Source organism: Ranitomeya imitator, chromosome 2 (assembly GCF_032444005.1).
Source record: "Ranitomeya imitator isolate aRanImi1 chromosome 2, aRanImi1.pri, whole genome shotgun sequence".
In the NCBI taxonomy this organism is placed as follows: domain Eukaryota; kingdom Metazoa; phylum Chordata; class Amphibia; order Anura; family Dendrobatidae; genus Ranitomeya; species Ranitomeya imitator.
Genome location: NC_091283.1, coordinates 351,097,176 through 351,115,532, shown reverse-complemented (window position 1 = coordinate 351,115,532; position 18,357 = coordinate 351,097,176). Strand labels below are relative to the sequence as shown.

Sequence of the window (18,357 nt, the reverse complement as noted above, 5' to 3'; positions counted from 1 at the left end):
CTGTGACCAGTAGAGATGCTTCTGTTCTGTCTAGAAAGTCTTCATTCTCTTTGATGAGTTTCAAAGTTGCTATTCTTTCTTCCAGACCCCGCACCTTTTCTTCTAAAAGGGCCACTAGTCTACACTTCTGACAGGTGAAATTTGATTCTTCTTCTGGTCGATCTGTGAACATGTAGCACATGAGATCGGACGCCATGTTGCGTTTGGAGAGCCACTGATGTGCCTAAACATTGAAACCCCCCACAAGTGACACCATATTGGAAACTAGACCCCCCAAGAAACTTATCTAGGTGTGTTGTGAGAACTTTGAGCCCCCAAGTGTTTCACTACAGTTTATAACGCAGAGCCGTGAAAATAAAAAATCTTTTTTTTCCCCACAAAAATTATTTTTTAGCCCCCAGTTTTGTATTTTCCTGAGGGTAACAGAAGAAATTGGACCCCAAAAGTTGTTGTCCAATTTGTCCTGAGTACGCTGATACCCCATATGTTGGGGTAAACTCCTGTTTGGGCACACGGGAGAGCTCGGAAGGGAAGGAGCACTGTTTTACTTTTTCAACACAGAATTGGCTGGAATTAAGATCGGACGCCATGTCGTGTTTGGAAAGCCCCTGATGTGCCTAAACAGTGGAAACCCCCCAATTATAACTGAAACCCTAATCCAAACACACCCCTAACCCTAATCCCAATGGATACCCTAACCACACCTCTAACCCAGACCCACCCCTAACCCTTTGTCTTCCCTTTGAGAAAGCTGGACCGCGAAACGCGCGTCAGGGGCGCCAGGGAATCCGTGGGACTTACTTCCTACCATGGGTAAGCACTTACAATCACACTGATGCACGTTGCGGCCGGCTCTACTGGTACTTCTACTTATACAATTTGGTTACGGATTTCATTACATGCTGTGCCTTTCCTATTGTGTATATTGGTATATATACTGAGCTTGTACCATGGTATAATATACTTCTTATGTTCCCATGAACTCTCTGCCATACCACTAGTCTGTTCCTTGTCTAGTTCCTGTGCACATTGTATTATGTTTATATGGTTTAATTGTTCTCTTGTATTTTTCTAATAAATTTAACATATTTTTATAATAATTTGTGAGATTTTGTGCTTACTCCATTTCTTTGGTTTGGATCTGTCAGGGAGTATTCTCACACAAAAAAAACTACTACTATTGTGATGGTTTTGATGGAGGGGTGTTATTTATTCACTCTTGGCCACGGTGTAACTCTGCGTTCTATGACCCGTTAAATAAACTAACCCTAGCCCTAACCCTAACCCTAGCCCTAACCCTAGCCCTAATGGGAAAATGGAAATACGGTAAATACATTTTTTAAATTTTTTAATTTTTCCCTAACTAAGGGGGTGATGAAGGGGGGTTTGATTTACTTTGATAGCGGGTTTTTTTGCGGATTTTTATGATTGGCAGCCATCACACACTGAAAGACGCTTTTTATTGCAAAAAATATTTTTTGCGTTACCACATTTTGAGAGCTATAATTTTTCCATATTTGAGTCCACAGAGTCATGTTAGGTCTTGTTTTTTGCGGGACGAGTTGACGTTTTTATTGGTAACATTTTCGGGCACGTGACATTTTTTGATCGCTTTTTATTCCGATTTTTGTGAGGCAAAATGACCAAAAACCAGCTATTCATGAATTTCTTTTGGGGGAGGCATTTATACCATTCCGCGTTTGGTAAAATTGATAAAGCAGTTTTATTCTTCGGGTCAGTACGATTACAGCGATACCTCATTTATATGATTTTTTTATGTTTTGGCGCTTTTATACGATAAAAACTATTTTACAGAAAAATAATTATTTTTGCATCGCTTTATTCTGAGGACTATAACTTTTTATTTTTTTTGCTGATGATGCTGTATGGCAGCTCGTTTTTTTGCGGGACAAGATGACGCTTTTAGCGGTACCATGGTTATTTATATTTGTCTTTTTGATCGCGTGTTATTCCACTTTTTGTTCGGCGGTATGATAATAAAGCGTTTGTTTTTTGCCTCTTTTTTTTTTTCTTACGGTGTTTACTGAAGGGGTTAACTAGTGGGACAGTTTTATAGGTTGGGTCGTTACGGACGCGGCGATACTAAATATGTGTACTTTTATTGTTTGTTTTTTTTAGATAAAGAAATGTATTTATTGGAATAATTTTTTTTTTCTTTATTTAGGAATTTTTTTATTTTATTTACACATGTGGAAATTTTTTTTTTTTACTTTTTTACTTTGTCCCAGGGGGGGACATCACAGATCGCTGATCTGACAGTTTGCACAGCACTCTGTCAGATCACCGATCTGTCTGAGAGCACTGCAGGCTTACCAAGCGCCTGCTCTGAGCAGGCACTTGGTAAGCCACCTCCCTCCCTGCAGGACCCGGATGCCGCAGCCATCTTGGATCCGAGTCTGCTACAGGGAGGAAGGTAAGGAGACCCTCGCAGCAACGCGATCACATCCCTGCGTGATGCTTCCCTATACCGCCGGCACACCGCGATCATGTTTGATCGCGGTGTGCCGGGGGTTAATGTGCCGGGGGCAGTCCGTGACCGCTCCTGGCACATAGCGCCGGATGTCAGCTGCAATAGGCAGCTGACACCCGGCCGCGATCGGCTGCGCTCCCCCCGTGAGCGCGGCCGATCGCGCTGGACGTACTATTCCGTCCGTGGGAATTAAGGCCCACCCCACATGGACGGAATAGTACGTCCGATGGCAGAAAGGGGTTAGTAAGTTCAAACCTCACTTTCTTGCACCCATTTTTTCACTATATATTACTGTCATGTCTCTTCCATTATAAATAAGATAATATTTCCCAACCATGCCAAATTTGGAGAGCTATCCCACTCTCCTGGGAGCATGTCCCAATTTCAAGAAATAACAGGATTTTTGGTTGCTTACCGTAAAATCTGTTTCTCGGAGCCTCCATTGGCGACACAGGAACCATGGGGTGTATGCTGCTGCCACTTGGAGGCTGACACTATGCACAAAAAAAGTTAGCTCCTCCTTTGCAGTGTACACCCCACCGACTGGCATTATGCACTTCAGTTAGTGAGAAAGCAGTAGAAGAAAATTAATAAGGTTGAAAAACATAACCACAAACATGAGAACTGTAAACGTGAGAACAGTCATAGAACATAGAACAACTGAAAATGAATAACATGGGAGGGTGCTGTATCCCCCAATGGAGGCTCTGAGAAACAGATTTTACGGTAAGCAACCAAAAATCCTGTTTTCTCTAACGCCTCTCATTGGGGGACACAGGAACCATGGGATGTCCAAAAGCAGTCCCTGGGGTGGGAAAACAGACTTCCATAAGGTCAGAGGACTCACCACTGCCGCCTGCAAGATCATATGTGTCCGCAGAAGCATAGGTATGGACCTTGTAAAATTTGGCGAACGTGTGGATGGAAGACCAGGTTGCCGTTTTGCAAAGCTGTAGGGCGGAAGCCCTGTGGTGCACCGCCCAGGAGGCGCCGACTGCCCGGGTAGAGTGAGCCTTTATCCCAGGAGGGGGCACTCTGTTCTTGACCCGGTAAGCCTCCAAAATTGCCGTTCTGATCCAGCAAGCAATAGTCGCCTTGGAAGCCAGCAGGCCTCTGCGCGTGCCATCAGGAATGACAAAAAGAGAATCCGTCTTCCAGAAAGAGGACGTTCTATCCAGGTAGATCCTCACTGTCCTGACGAGGTCCAGCTTGTTCAACGATCGCTCCAGAGGATGAGTCGGAGCAGGACAAAAGGAAGGTAGAACGATGTCCTCGTTGAGGTGGAAGGTGGACACCACCTTAGGAAGGAAGGCGGAGGCCTGAGACCTGAGGACCACCTTGTCCTGGTGGATCACCAAGAAAGGAGGTTGGCAAGAGAGGGCCGCCAACTCGGAAACGCGGCAGATAGAAGTGATGGCCACAAGAAAGGCCACCTTCCAAGATAGAACTGACAGGGGAACCTCCCTGAGAGGCTCAAAAGGGGAAACCCTCAGAAGTTCCAGCACCAGATTTAAATCCCAAGAGTCCACAGGGGCCCTGTACGAAGGAAAAGCATGGGCCACGCCTTGAAGGAAGGTCTTAACCTGTGGCCGAGAAGATAGTCTTCTGAAAGAGGATAGAAAGTGCAGAAACCTGGCCCTTCAGGGAACTAAGAGCAAGGCCCGAATCCAGTCCTGCCTGAAGGAAGGCCAAGATGGAAGGCAGGGAAAAGGACATAGGTGAAACGCGGTTGGACTCGCACCAATGGAAGTAAGCATTCCAAGTACGATAGTAGATCCTGGAGGACAAGGGCTTCCTAGCCTGGATCATGATGTGAATCACCCTGTCCGAAAGACCTGCAGTCTCAACAGCCACGCCGTTAAACTGAGTGACCGAGAATTCGGGTGGCAGATAGGGGCCTGAGACAGAAGATCAGGCCTGTCTGGAAGGCGCCAGGGGGCGTCCGCGAGAAGATTGACGATCTCCGCAAACCAAGCTCTCCTGGGCCAATTCAGGGTGATCAGAATAACCGGCACCCCTTCCGCTTTGATCTTTTTCAACAGCTTGGGAAGTAAGGGAAGCGGTGGGAACAGATAGGGCAGCACGAACTGTGACCAAGGAATGGCCAGAGCGTCGACGCCAACTGCAGACGAACCAATGAACCTTCCTGTTCATTCTGGACGTCGTGAGGTCCACGTCCGGAATCCCCCATCAAAGACAAATCTCATGGAAGACCTCCGGATGCAAGGACCATTCCCCTGCCACGAGACCCTCGCGGCTGAGGAAGTCGGTGGCCCAATTGTCCATGTCTGGGATATGCACCGCCGAAATCATCGGAACCATGGCCTCTGCCCAGAGGAGGATCTTAGATACCTTGGCCAAGGCCAAGGAGCTCCGAGTCCCCCCTGATGGTTGACATATGCCACCGCCGTGGCATTGTCCGTCTGGATTCGGATCGGTAGACCCCTGAGAATCCTTTACCAGTGACGAAGGGAGAGAAAGATGGCCCGAATCTCGAGAATGTTGATCGGCAGAGAAGACTCCAGCACCGACCAACGACCCTGAACGGTCAGGTGGCGAAACACCGCACCCCAGCCAAGCAAGCTGGCATCCGTAGTCACCACCTGCCAGTGAACTGGAAGGAAGGACCTGCCCTGGAAGATGAGAGGTGACGTCAGCCACCAGTTGAGGGACCGCTTGACCCAGGAAGAGAGTCGGATCGGACGATCCAGAGAGAAGACAGCCCTGTCCCACTGTGACAGAATGGCCTGCTGAAGAGGTCGAGAGTGAAATTGGGAGAAGGGAATCGCTTCCAATGTTGCTACCATCCTCCCCAGAACCTTCATGGCCGGTCGGAAGGAGGGGAGCCGGGGACCCTGGACAAGCATACGTCCTGATGAAGGATGGATCTCTTGTCTTCCCGGAAGGAAGACTTTGGTCTGACAAGTGTCGAAGAGCATGCCCAGAAAAACGAGGCGCTGGAAAGGAATAAGGCAGGACTTCTTCCAGTTGACCAGCCACCCGAAACGGGCTAGGGTGTTGAGGACGATGGACAGACTTTCGTGAGTCTGAGAAAAGGACGGAGCCTTGATGAGGATGTCGTCGAGGTACGGAAACAGGACCAGGCCTCTGACTCTCAAGATGGCTATCAGTGCCGCCATGATCTTCGTGAAAACCCTGGTAGGGCAATGAACTGAAAATGGTCCTGGAGCACTGCAAAGCGCAGGAATCGGTGATGTCCTGGGAATATCGGGACGTGGAGGTAGGCGTCCTGAATATCTATGGGACATAGAAATTCCTGAGCCTCCATGGAAGCTATTACTGAACGAAGGGATTCCATCCTGAAGTGACTCAGACGAACTCTCCTGTTCAGCAATTTGAGATCCAGGATGGGACAAACTTTGCCGTCTGTCTTTGGTACCACAAAAAGATTGAAATAGAAACCTGTGAACCGTTATTTTTCTGGGACGGGAACGATCACCCCGGCTTTGAGGAGAGAAGCGATGGCTGCGAAGAAGCCCGGAACTAGAGCGGGATCTCTTAGAGGTCGGGATTCGAAGAAATGATCCCGGGGTCGAGAAACAAACTGTATTTTGTAACCCGAAGATACAACTTCCCTGACCCATGCGTCCTCTACTGAGGAGATCCAGACGTCCCTGAAGAAGAGGAGACGGCCGCCCAGCCTGGGAAGTGGACTGGGGTTTTGCTGAGAGTCATGCCGAGGTGGATCTTCCAGTCCTGGATCTGGAGGATCTACCCTGGGAGTAGCGAGGACGCAAGGAAGGAGTGGGTCTAAAGGATACCGTCTTCTCTTGACGTGCCTGTGGCCGCTGTTGCTGCTGGGAAAAGGAGTTTGACGCCGCGAAGCGACAAAAGGGCCGAAAGGACCGAAATTGACGTCTAGGAGGAGGGCGACGAGGTTTGGCCTGGGGAAGAAGAGAGCATGTGCCCCCGGTGGCGTCCTTAATGATTTGGTCCAGCTTAGAACCAAAGAGACGTGAACCTTGAAAAGGCAGGCTGGTAAGGGACTTTTTAGAAGACAAATCGCCTGCCAGGCCTTGAGCCAAACGGTCCGGTTGATGGCAACAGCATTGCTGGACGCCTGAGCCACACAAGATGCGGCAACCAGGGAGGCGGAGACAAGATATTCACCTGCGTGAAAAATCTGGTTGACAAGCTCCACCAGCTGTCCGGGTGGAGCCCCGTCCAGGATGCCCCAACGGAGTTGTTTGGCCCATTGGATACGGATTTTGAAACCCAAGTGGAAGCAAAAGCCGGGCAAAGACTAGCTGCAGCCGCTTCAAACGCTGACTTCGCGAAAGATTTTATGACTATATCGTTAGAATCCTTCAGAGATGATCCGCCGGACAGTGGAAGGACAGTGTTAGTGGACAGCCTGGAAACTGGAGGATCCACCCAAGGAGAAGCAGTCCAATTAGCGGTGAGCTCCGGAGAAAAGGGATATAAAACGCCAAGTCGCTTTCCTCTCTGAAAGCGTCTGGTCGGGTTCTCTCTTTCTCTGGTTATGATCTCTTCGAATTCAGGGTGAGGAGCGAAAAACTTGGAAGGTGGTTTAGCCCATCTAAACGAAACCGCCTGATCTGCGGGTTCCGTAGAGGACTCTTTGATGCCTCAGGTTTGATTTATCGCTCCAATGAGATTCTGAACCATATCCCTCATGGTAGCAATTTGGTTTGAATCCAGCTCCGAAACATCCTCCAAAGGCGCATCAGAGAACGCCTCACCTGACTCAGGGGAGAAGGACCGAAGGGAAGTCAACCGCAGAGAAGGACCGTGTGGTGAGATGGAGCGAGGAGAGGACTCAGACCGGCGTTCCTGTCTGGACCTTTTGCGGCTTATAATGGAGGGCTCGGACGGAGGTTCCTGCGACCCGCTGGCTACTGCGGGAGTCTGCAGGGGTAAATCGGTCCAGCACTGACACCAGAGTTTGAGACACCCGTGTTAGACCTGCTACCGATTGTGACAGAGAGGAAACCCAGCCTGGGGTGGGGGTATCACTCTCAAGCGGAGCGGCCGGGGGATCCTGGGCGGTGGGAACAATCGGGTTGCTGCAGGCCTGACAGAGTGGAGAGGACTGACCTGAGGGAAGTTTGCAGTTACAAGACGAACATGCAAAGTTTTTGACTAACGCAGAGGAATTAGAGGAAGAAGTAGGAGGACGAGAGTGGCCCCCTTTAGAGGTAGACATTTTGAAAAGGTCCCTGAAGAAAATGCCAGAGGGTTAGGGGACAGGGGGGCAGAGGGGAGTGTCAGTCTGCAGTGCAGAGCTACTCACGGCAGCGGCAGACGAAGCGGTTACAGACGGAAGACGCAGTCCAGCTTGTAGATGCTCCCTCAGGGAAGAAAGCCTTTCGTGGAAGGGACGACGCTGAGGGAATGATGGTCGGGCGGGAGAAAAGCCCACCCGAGTAAAGGGGAAGTGGGCGGAGTGGCGTCGCCGGAAGTAGGCCCCGGGAGATGCCGGGGCCTAAATTAGAAACCGGCGACCGCCGGGGCGCCAGCGCTGCTCAAATAGAAAGTGCGGCCTCGGAAGAGCGGCGCGGCAGCCTGCAAGGCCACCACGTTAGTAGAAAAGAGTGCGGCTGCAGGGTAGCATGTCGCCGGAAGTAGGCCCCGGGGGAAGCTGGGGCCTAAATTAGAAACCGGCGACCGCCGGAGAGAGAGCGGAGCAGCAGCCTGCAAGGCCGCCACACCAGTGGAAAAGGAGCGTGGCCTGTGAGGCCGCCACGCAAAAATGTGGCCACAGGGAACACAGCATGGCTGCTTATGAAGCCACCGCGCAGGGCGCAGAGAAAGTGCTGCAAATGCAGCGATGACCCCTGCCCTCTCCTGGGACCCCTTTGCTGCCTGTGGGCAAAAAATGGGGGCAACGCCGACCAAGCCAAAGGCAGCCTGGAACACTGTGCCGAGCAAAAAGGAAACCCAAGGTACCCCAGTGAATACAGGAGGGGTTTTGGGAATACTCACCTAAAAACATCTCACGTCGTCCGTTACTAACCTCAAACCAAATGGGGAAGGTATCAGACGTCCATGGGAGCTGGAGATGGACGTCCTCGTCTCCGCGACCGACAGGCTCTGGTGGGCGAGTGGGTGGGGAACGGAGCTAGGACCGGACTTCTAAGCACGCTTGTGTGCTAGGCTCTTGGTCCTGCTGAGGGATCTATGAGGATACGGGGTGGCAGTACACGCCGTACTCATAGTCCGTATTGTGGGATTACATGTGTGACTGTTCACCCTGTATCCCTTCCAGAAAAAAACCTGAAAGAAAAACAACGCACATTGAGGTAGATAAGGGTCTAATGAAAGACCCGTTTCCACCTCCTACTGACAATAAGCTAAACTGAAGTGCATAATGCCAGTCAGTGGGGTGTACACTGCAGAGGAGGAGCTAACTTTTTTTGTGCATAGTGTCAGCCTCCTAGTGGCAGCAGCATACACCCCATGGTTCCTGTGTCCCCCAATGAGAGGCAATAGAGAAAATATACCGTAGTTACACTCTGGAATATTAAAAATAGTCAATCTAGAAAATTGCAACTGCACTACTACCATAGAAAATAGGTAAGTGCTATATTATGTCCCAATTTCAACTGCATCTGTTTTCAGAGCATAGATACAATAGTGAAGCAAGGATATGACAGGTCCTTATTTCACAATCCCTTCTATGTAAAACCTGAAGGTCCCGCAAATAACCTAAGAATATCACACAAAGGCAATGGCAGCAAAGAACAGTAACACAAGCAGGGTTGACACAGGCAAATGCGACGTGTTGGGACATCATAATGCATGCGAGGTACTGTGGGTGAAATCATACTATGTGGGGGAATGTAGGGGCATTATACTGTGTATGGGAATGTAGGGACACTATACGGTGTATGGAAGTATAGGGGCATTATATTGTGTGTGGGTCAGTGGGGGGCATCATACTGTGGGGGGGGGGCATCATACTGTGTGTGGGAATGTGGGGGACATCATACTGTGTGTGAGAATGTAGGAGCATACTGTGTGTGCAGTTTTGGGAACATCACTGTGTATGGGAGGGCAGTGGGTGATCATTATGCATTTTATATTAGGCACATTGAGAGAAAGATAGGGCCTCCTCCATACTGTGTTGGACACACTGAATGCTCCTCTGGGACAGCTGACCTCTCGGACTACTGTCTGGTGCAGCCATTGTCAGACCGTTTCTTTTCCAGATATTCCTAAAACAGGTGGAGTTATCAGTGTACACAGTGTCAATGGGACTTTGTGTGTGCGGAAACCGCTGAAATGTTACCGGCCTCCGGTATAAGGTACTTTCTGCTGTCCTGAGTCATGGAAGTCTTACATTACATGAGTGATATCAATAGCTCAGAAACCGGACAGTATAGTCCTTCATACAGTATTATGGCATCGCATTGTGCTCAATATGGAATAATGAGCCCCATATATTGCTCCATACAGAATAACGAGCCCCATATATCGCTGTGTACTAACGAGCCCCATATATCGCTGTGTACAGAATAATGAGCCCCATATATTGCTCCATACAGAATAAAGAGCCCCATATATTGCTCCATGCAGTATAATGAGCCCCATATATTGCTCCATACAGTATAATGAGCTCCATACATTGCTCCATACAGAATAATGAGCCCCATATATTGCTCCATACAGACTAATGAGCCCCATGTATTGCTCCATTCAGATTAATGAGCCCCATATATTGCTCCATACAGAATAATGAGCCCCATATATTGCTCCATACAGAATAATGAGCCCCATATATTGCTCCATACAGAATAACGAGCCCTATATATCGCTGTGTACTAACGAGCCCCATATATCGCTGTGTACAGAATAATGAGCCCCATCTATTGCTCCATACAGAATAAAGAGCCCCATATATTGCTCCATGCAGTATAATGAGCCCCATATATTGCTCCATACAGTATAATGAGCCCCATACATTGCTCCATACAGAATAATGAGCCCCATATATTGCTCGATGCAGAATAATGAGCCCCATGTATTGCTCCATACAGAAAAATGAGCCCCATATAATGTTCCATACAGAATAAGCCCCATATATTGCTCCATACAGAATAACGAGCCCCATATATTGCTCCATACAGTATGAGTCCATATATTGCTCCATACAGAATAACGAGCCCCATATATTACTCCATACAGAAAACAAGCCCCATATATTGCTCCATACAGTATAATGAGTCCCATATATTGCTCCATACAGTATAATGAGCACTATATATTGCTCCATACAGAATAATGAGCCCCATATATTGCTCCATATAGAATAATGAGCCCCATATATTGCTCCATACAGAATAATAAACCCCATATATTGCTCCATACAGAATAATGAGCCCCATATATTGCTCCATACAGAATAATAAGCCCCATATATTGCTCTATACAGAATGAGCCCCATATATTGCTCCGTACAGTATAATGAGCCACATATATTGCACCATAAAGGATAATGAGCCCCATATATTGCTCTGTACTGTATAATGAGCCCCATATAATTCTCCATACAGAATAATGAGCCCCATATATTACACCATACAATATGAGTCCGTATATTGCTCCATACAGTATAATGAGCCCCATATATTGCTCCATACAGAATAATGAGCCCCATATATTGATCTATATAGAATGAGCCCCATATATTGCTCCATACAGAATAATAAGCCCCATATATTGCTCTATACAGAATGAGCCCCATATATTGCTCCGTACAGTATAATGAGCCACATATATTGCGCCATAAAGGATAATGAGCCCCATATATTGCTCCATACAGTATAATGAGCCCCATATATTGCTCCATACAGAATAAAGAGCCCCATATATTGCTCCATGCAGTATAATGAGCCCCATATATTGCTCCATACAGTATAATGAGCCCCATATATTGCTCCATACAGAATAATGAGCCTCATATATTGATCTATATAGAATGAGCCCCATATATTGCTCCATACAGAATAATAAGCCCCATATATTGCTCTATACAGAATGAGCCCCATATATTGCTCCGTACAGCATAATGAGCCACATATATTGCGCCATAAAGGATAATGAGCCCCATATATTGCTCCATACAGTATAATGAGCCCCATATATTGCTCCATACAGAATAAAGAGCCCCATATATTGCTCCATGCAGTATAATGAGCCCCATATATTGCTCCATACAGTATAATGAGCCCCATGTATTGCTCCATACAGAAAAATGAGCCCCATATAATGTTCCATACAGAATAAGCCCCATATATTGCTCCATACAGAACAACGAGCCCCATATATTGCTCCATACAGTATGAGTCCATATATTGCTCCATACAGAATAACGAGCCCCATATATTACTCCATACAGAAAACAAGCCCCATATATTGCTCCATACAGTATAATGAGTCCCATATATTGCTCTATACAGAATGAGCCCCATATATTGCTCCGTACAGTATAATGAGCCACATATATTGCGCCATAAAGGATAATGAGCCCCATATATTGCTCCATACAGAATAAAGAGCCCCATATATTGCTCCATGCAGTATAATGAGCCCCATATATTGCTCCGTACAGAATAAAGAGCCCCATATATTGCTCCGTACAGTATAATGAGCCACATATATTGCTCCATACAGTATAATGAGCCCCATATATTGCTCCATACAGAATAAAGAGCCCCATATATTGCTCCATGCAGTATAATGAGCCCCATATATTGCTCCATACAGTATAATGAGCCCCATACATTGCTCCATACAGAATAATGAGCCCCATATATTGCTCGATGCAGAATAATGAGCCCCATGTATTGCTCCATACAGAAAAATGAGCCCCATATAATGTTCCATACAGAATAAGCCCCATATATTGCTCCATACAGAATAACGAGCCCCATATATTGCTCCATACAGAATAATGAGCCCCATATATTGCTCCATACAGAATAATGAGCCCCATATATTGCTCCATACAGAATAACGAGCCCCATATATTACTCCATACAGAAAACAATCCCCATATATTGCTCCATACAGTATAATGAGCACTATATATTGCTCCATACAGAATAATGAGCCCCATATATTGCTCCATATAGAATAATGAGCCCCATATTTTGCTCCATACAGAATAATAAACCCCATATATTGCTCCATACAGAATAATGAGCCCCATATATTGCTCCATACAGAATAATAAGCCCCATATATTGCTCTATACAGAATGAGCCCCATATATTGCTCTGTACAGTATAATGAGCCACATATATTGCACCATACAGTATAATGAGCCCCATATATTGCTCCATACAGAATAATGAGCCCCATATATTGATCTATATAGAATGAGCCCCATATATTGCTCCATACAGAATAATAAGCCCCATATATTGCTCTATACAGAATGAGCCCCATATATTGCTCCGTACAGTATAATGAGCCCCATATATTGCTCCATACAGAATATTGAGCCCCATTTATTGCTCCGTACAATATGAGCCCCATATATTGCTCTGTACAGTATAATGAGCCCCATATATTGCTCCATACACAATAATGATCCCCATATAATGTTCCATACAGAATGAGCACCATATATTGCTCCATACAGTATGAGTCCATATATTGCTCCATACAGAATAACGAGCCCCATATATTGCTATATACAGAATAACGAGCCCCATATATTGCTCCATACAGAATAACAAGCCCCATATATTGCTCCATACAGAATAATGAGCCCCATATATTGCTATATACAGAATAATGAGCCCCATATATTGCTCCATACAGAATAACAAGCCCCATATATTGCTCCATACAGTATGAGTCCCATATATTGCTCCATACAGTATAATGAGCCCCATATATTGCTCCATACAAAATAATGAGCCCCATATATTGCTCTGTACAGTATAATGAGCCCCATATAATTCTCCATACAGAATAATGAGCCCCATATATTACACCATACAATATGAGTCCGTATATTGCTCCATACAGAATAATGAGCCCCATATATTGCTCCATACAGTATAATGAGTCCCATATATTTCTCTATACAGTATGAGCCCCATATATTGCTCCATACAGAATAATGAGCCCCATATATTGCTCCATACAGAATAATGAGCCCCATATATTGCTCCATACAGAATAAGCCCCATATATTGCTCCATACAGAATAATGAGCCCCATATATTGCTCCATACAGAATAATAAGCCCCATATATTGCTCCATACAGAATAACGAGCCCCATATATTGCTCCATACAGTATGAGTCCATATATTGCTCCATACAGAATAACGAGCCCCATATATTACTCCATACAGAAAACAAGCCCCATATATTGCTCCATACAGTATAATGAGTCCCATATATTGCTCTATACAGAATGAGCCCCATATATTGCTCCGTACAGTATGAGCCCCATATATTGCGCCATACAGAATAAAGAGCCCCATATATTGCTCCATGCAGTATAATGAGCCCCATATATTGCTCCATACAGTATAATGAGCCCCATACATTGCTCCATACAGAATAATGAGCCCCATATATTGCTCGATGCAGAATAATGAGCCCCATGTATTGCTCCATACAGAAAAATGAGCCCCATATAATGTTCCATACAGAATAAGCCCCATATATTGCTCCATACAGAATAATGAGCCCCATATATCGCTCCATACAGAATAATGAGCCCCATATATTGCTCCATACAGAATAATGAGCCCCATATATTGCTCCATACAGTATGAGTCCATATATTGCTCCATACAGAATAACGAGCCCCATATATTACTCCATACAGAAAACAAGCCCCATATATTGCTCCATACAGTATAATGAGTCCCATATATTGCTCCATACAGTATAATGAGCACTATATATTGCTCCATACAGAATAATGAGCCCCATATATTGCTCCATATAGAATAATGAGCCCCATATTTTGCTCCATACAGAATAATAAACCCCATATATTGCTCCATACAGAATAATGAGCCCCATATATTGCTCCATACAGAATAATAAGCCCCATATATTGCTCTATACAGAATGAGCCCCATATATTGCTCCGTACAGTATAATGAGCCACATATATTGCACCATACAGTATAATGAGCCCCATATATTGCTCCATACAGAATAATGAGCCCCATATATTGATCTATATAGAATGAGCCCCATATATTGCTCCATACAGAATAATAAGCCCCATATATTGCGCTATACAGAATGAGCCCCATATATTGCTCCGTACAGTATAATGAGCAGCATATATTGCGCCATAAAGGATAATGAGCCCCATATATTGCTCCATACAGTATAATGAGCCCCATATATTGCTCCATACAGAATATTGAGCCCCATATATTGCTCCGTACAATATGAGCCCCATATATTGCTCTGTACAGTATAATGAGCCCCATATATTGCTCCATACACAATAATGATCCCCATATAATGTTCCATACAGAATGAGCACCATATATTGCTCCATACAGTATGAGTCCATATATTGCTCCATACAGAATAACGAGCCCCATATATTGCTATATACAGAATAACGAGCCCCATATATTGCTCCATACAGAATAACAAGCCCCATATATTGCTCCATACAGAATAATGAGCCCCATATATTGCTATATACAGAATAATGAGCCCCATATATTGCTCCATACAGAATAACAAGCCCCATATATTGCTCCATACAGAATAATGAGCCCCATATATTGCTCTGTACAGTATAATGAGCCCCATATAATTCTCCATACAGAATAATGAGCCCCATATATTACACCATACAATATGAGTCCGTATATTGCTCCATACAGAATAATGAGCCCCATATATTGCTCTATACAGTATAATGAGCCCCATATATTGCTCCATACAGAATAATGAGCCCCATCTATTGCTCCATACAAAATAAGCCCCATATATTGCTCCATACAGAATAATGAGCCCCATATATTGCTCCATACAGAATAATAAGCCCCATATATTGCTCTATACAGAATGAGCCCCATGTATTGCTCCGCACAGTATAATGAGCCCCATATATTGCACCATAAAAGATAATGAGCCCCATATATTGCTCCATACAGTATAATTAGCCACATATATTGCTCCATACAGAATAATAAGCCCCATATATTGCTCTATACAGAATGAGCCCCATGTATTGCTCCGCACAGTATAATGAGCCCCATATATTGCACCATAAAAGATAATGAGCCCCATATATTGCTCCATACAGTATAATTAGCCACATATATTGCTCCATACAGAATAACGAGCCCCATATATTGCTCCATACAGAATAATGAGCCCCATATATTGCTCCATACAAAATAATGAGCCCCATACACTGTGTTCCAATCCAAATTATTATGCAAATTGGATTTAAGTGTCAAAGATGTAATTGTTTTGTTTTTCAAATAAACTCATGGATGGTATTGTGTCTCAGGGCTTAGTGGATCAATGAAATCAATCTTAAACACATGTGATAATTAGTTTTCCAGGTGATTCTAATTAAAGGAAAACTACTTAAAAGTGATGTTCCACATTATTAAGCAGGCCACAGGTTTCAAGTAACATGGGAAAGAAAAATGATCTCTCTGCTGCCGAAAAGCATCAAACAGTGCAATGCCTTGGTCAAGGGATGAAAACGTTAGATATTTCACAAAAACTTAAGAGTGATCATCATACCGTGAAGAGATTTGTGACTGAAACATAGCACAGACAGAATTCATGCAGATAAAGGCATAATGAGGAAGGTTTCTGCCAAACAAATTCATTGGATTAAGAGAGCAGCTGCTAAAATACCATTACAAAGCAGCAAACAGATATTTGAAGCTGTTGGTGCCTCTGGGGTCCCTCGAACCTCAAGATGTGGGATCCTTCAAAGGCTTGCTGTGGTGCATAAACCTAATATTCAGCCACCCATAAACAGTGTTCACAAGCAGAAATGGTTAAAGTGGGCCCAGACATACATGAACACTAATTTCCAAATAGTCTTGTTTACTGATGAGTGTCAAGCAACCCTGGATGGTCCAGATGGATGGAGTAGTGGATGGTTGGTGGATTGCCACCATGTCCCATCAAGGCTGCGACATCAGCAAGGAGGTGCAAGAATCACATTTTGGACCAGAATCACGGGGAAACAGCTGGTAGGATGCTTTAAGGTTCCTGAAGGTGTGAAAATGACCTCTGCAAAGTATGTAGAGTTTCTGACTGGCAACTTTCTTCCATGGTCTAAAAGCAGAAATGTGCCTTCAGGAGCAAAATCATCTTCATGCATGACAATGCACCATCTCATGCTGCAAAGAATACCTCTGAGTCATTGGCTGCTATGGGCATAAAAGGAGATAAACTCATGGTGTGGCCACCATCTTCCCCTGACCTCAACCGTACAGAGAACCTTTGGAGTATCATCAAGCAAAAGATCTATGAGGGTGGGAGGCAGTTCACATCAAAACAGCGGCTCTGGGAGGCTATTCTGACTTCATGCAAAGAAATACAAGCAGAAACTCTCCAAAAACTCACAAGTTCAATGGATGCAAGAATTGTGAAGGTGACATCAAAGAAGGGGTCCTATGTTAACATGTAACTTGGCCTGTTAGGATGTTTTGGAGTTAAATAGCTGTTTTGTTCAGTGAATGTGACCTCCTAATGCTGCAAATTCCACAAACGAGCATTTTCAGTTCTTTAAAACAGATCAAATGTATAGAAATTCTACTGTGCCTAATAGTTTGGAACAGTGCATTTTGGGGTTTTATTCATTTTGGAGATTATACTGTTATTATTGGGAGGTTTCAATAAAATTCGATGTATAATCTAACGGGTGATGACTTTTATTAGACTGACTGTCATTTGCAACAACCATTTAGGAATATCCGAGAAAAATATAATTTGCATAATAATTTGTAACATGGTGTATATTGCTCCATACAGAATGAGCCCCATAGATTGCTCCATACAGTGTAGGATGGGCCCTATACAGAATAATGAGCCCCTTATATTGCTTGATACAGAATAACGAGCCCCATATAAAGCTCCATAGAGAATAATGCACCCACTATATTGCTCCATAAGTATTTGATGTGCCCCATATAATGCTCCATACAGTATACGATGGGCCCCATATAATGCTCCATACAGTATACGATGGGCCCCATATAATGCTCCATATGTAATTGGCCCCATATAGAGGTAATTATTGCAAGTACCGGGCCGAAGCAAATTGGGGGGCCCACTAGCGGGCGTCGACAGTGGGCCCCAATAGCGCATAGGAGCCCCCGACGGCGAGTGAGACCCCATGCTGCTCAGGGCCCCGCCACTTGCACGGGTGCTGACTCCGGCCCTGCCTGCACTTGATCTCTGTGTACAGCAGGGGGCACAGTAACCACCAATTCCTGTGCTCCTCTATAGCTGCCATGGTGTCAGTCCATAGCCAGGCCTTCTACACACTCACTGCTGAAGGGGTTAATGTCTCGCCGGTGCCCAGTAATGGGGAATCTTCAGCACCTACCTCCACCTGCAGAGCCGCACACCACATATATGGCTGCTCTGTGCGCACAGGACCTGTGATGAGGTCACAGGAGGGGAGGAGTCAGGGGTCACATGATCAGGGGCCTCAGTGTATGCAGGACTCTGCTGTGCTGGTTGTCATGGTGCTGGATGAGGGGAAGTTTCTGTGTGGGGTCAGGAGGGGTTTACAGGGTGGGTGTAGCAGAGCCGTGTGTATGAGATGTATGGAGCAGAGTCGTGTGTGTACGAGGTGTGCGGAGCGGAGCCGTGTGCACAAAGCATACGGAGCAGAGCAGTGTGTGT

The 18,357-nt window shown here is 45.4% G+C and overlaps 1 protein-coding gene across 1 annotated transcript in view; it reads right to left on the bottom strand.

The window, feature by feature from the left end:
* Positions 1–18,113, bottom strand: part of LOC138663758 (oocyte zinc finger protein XlCOF8.4-like) — a 43,797-nt gene extending 25,684 nt beyond the window's left edge. Inside the window, exon 1 of the mRNA XM_069750086.1 lies at positions 18,056–18,113. The gene's annotated coding sequence lies outside the window, so the exon portion shown is untranslated. The remainder of the gene's footprint in view (positions 1–18,055) is intronic.
* Between the last annotated feature and the right edge of the window lie 244 nt (positions 18,114–18,357).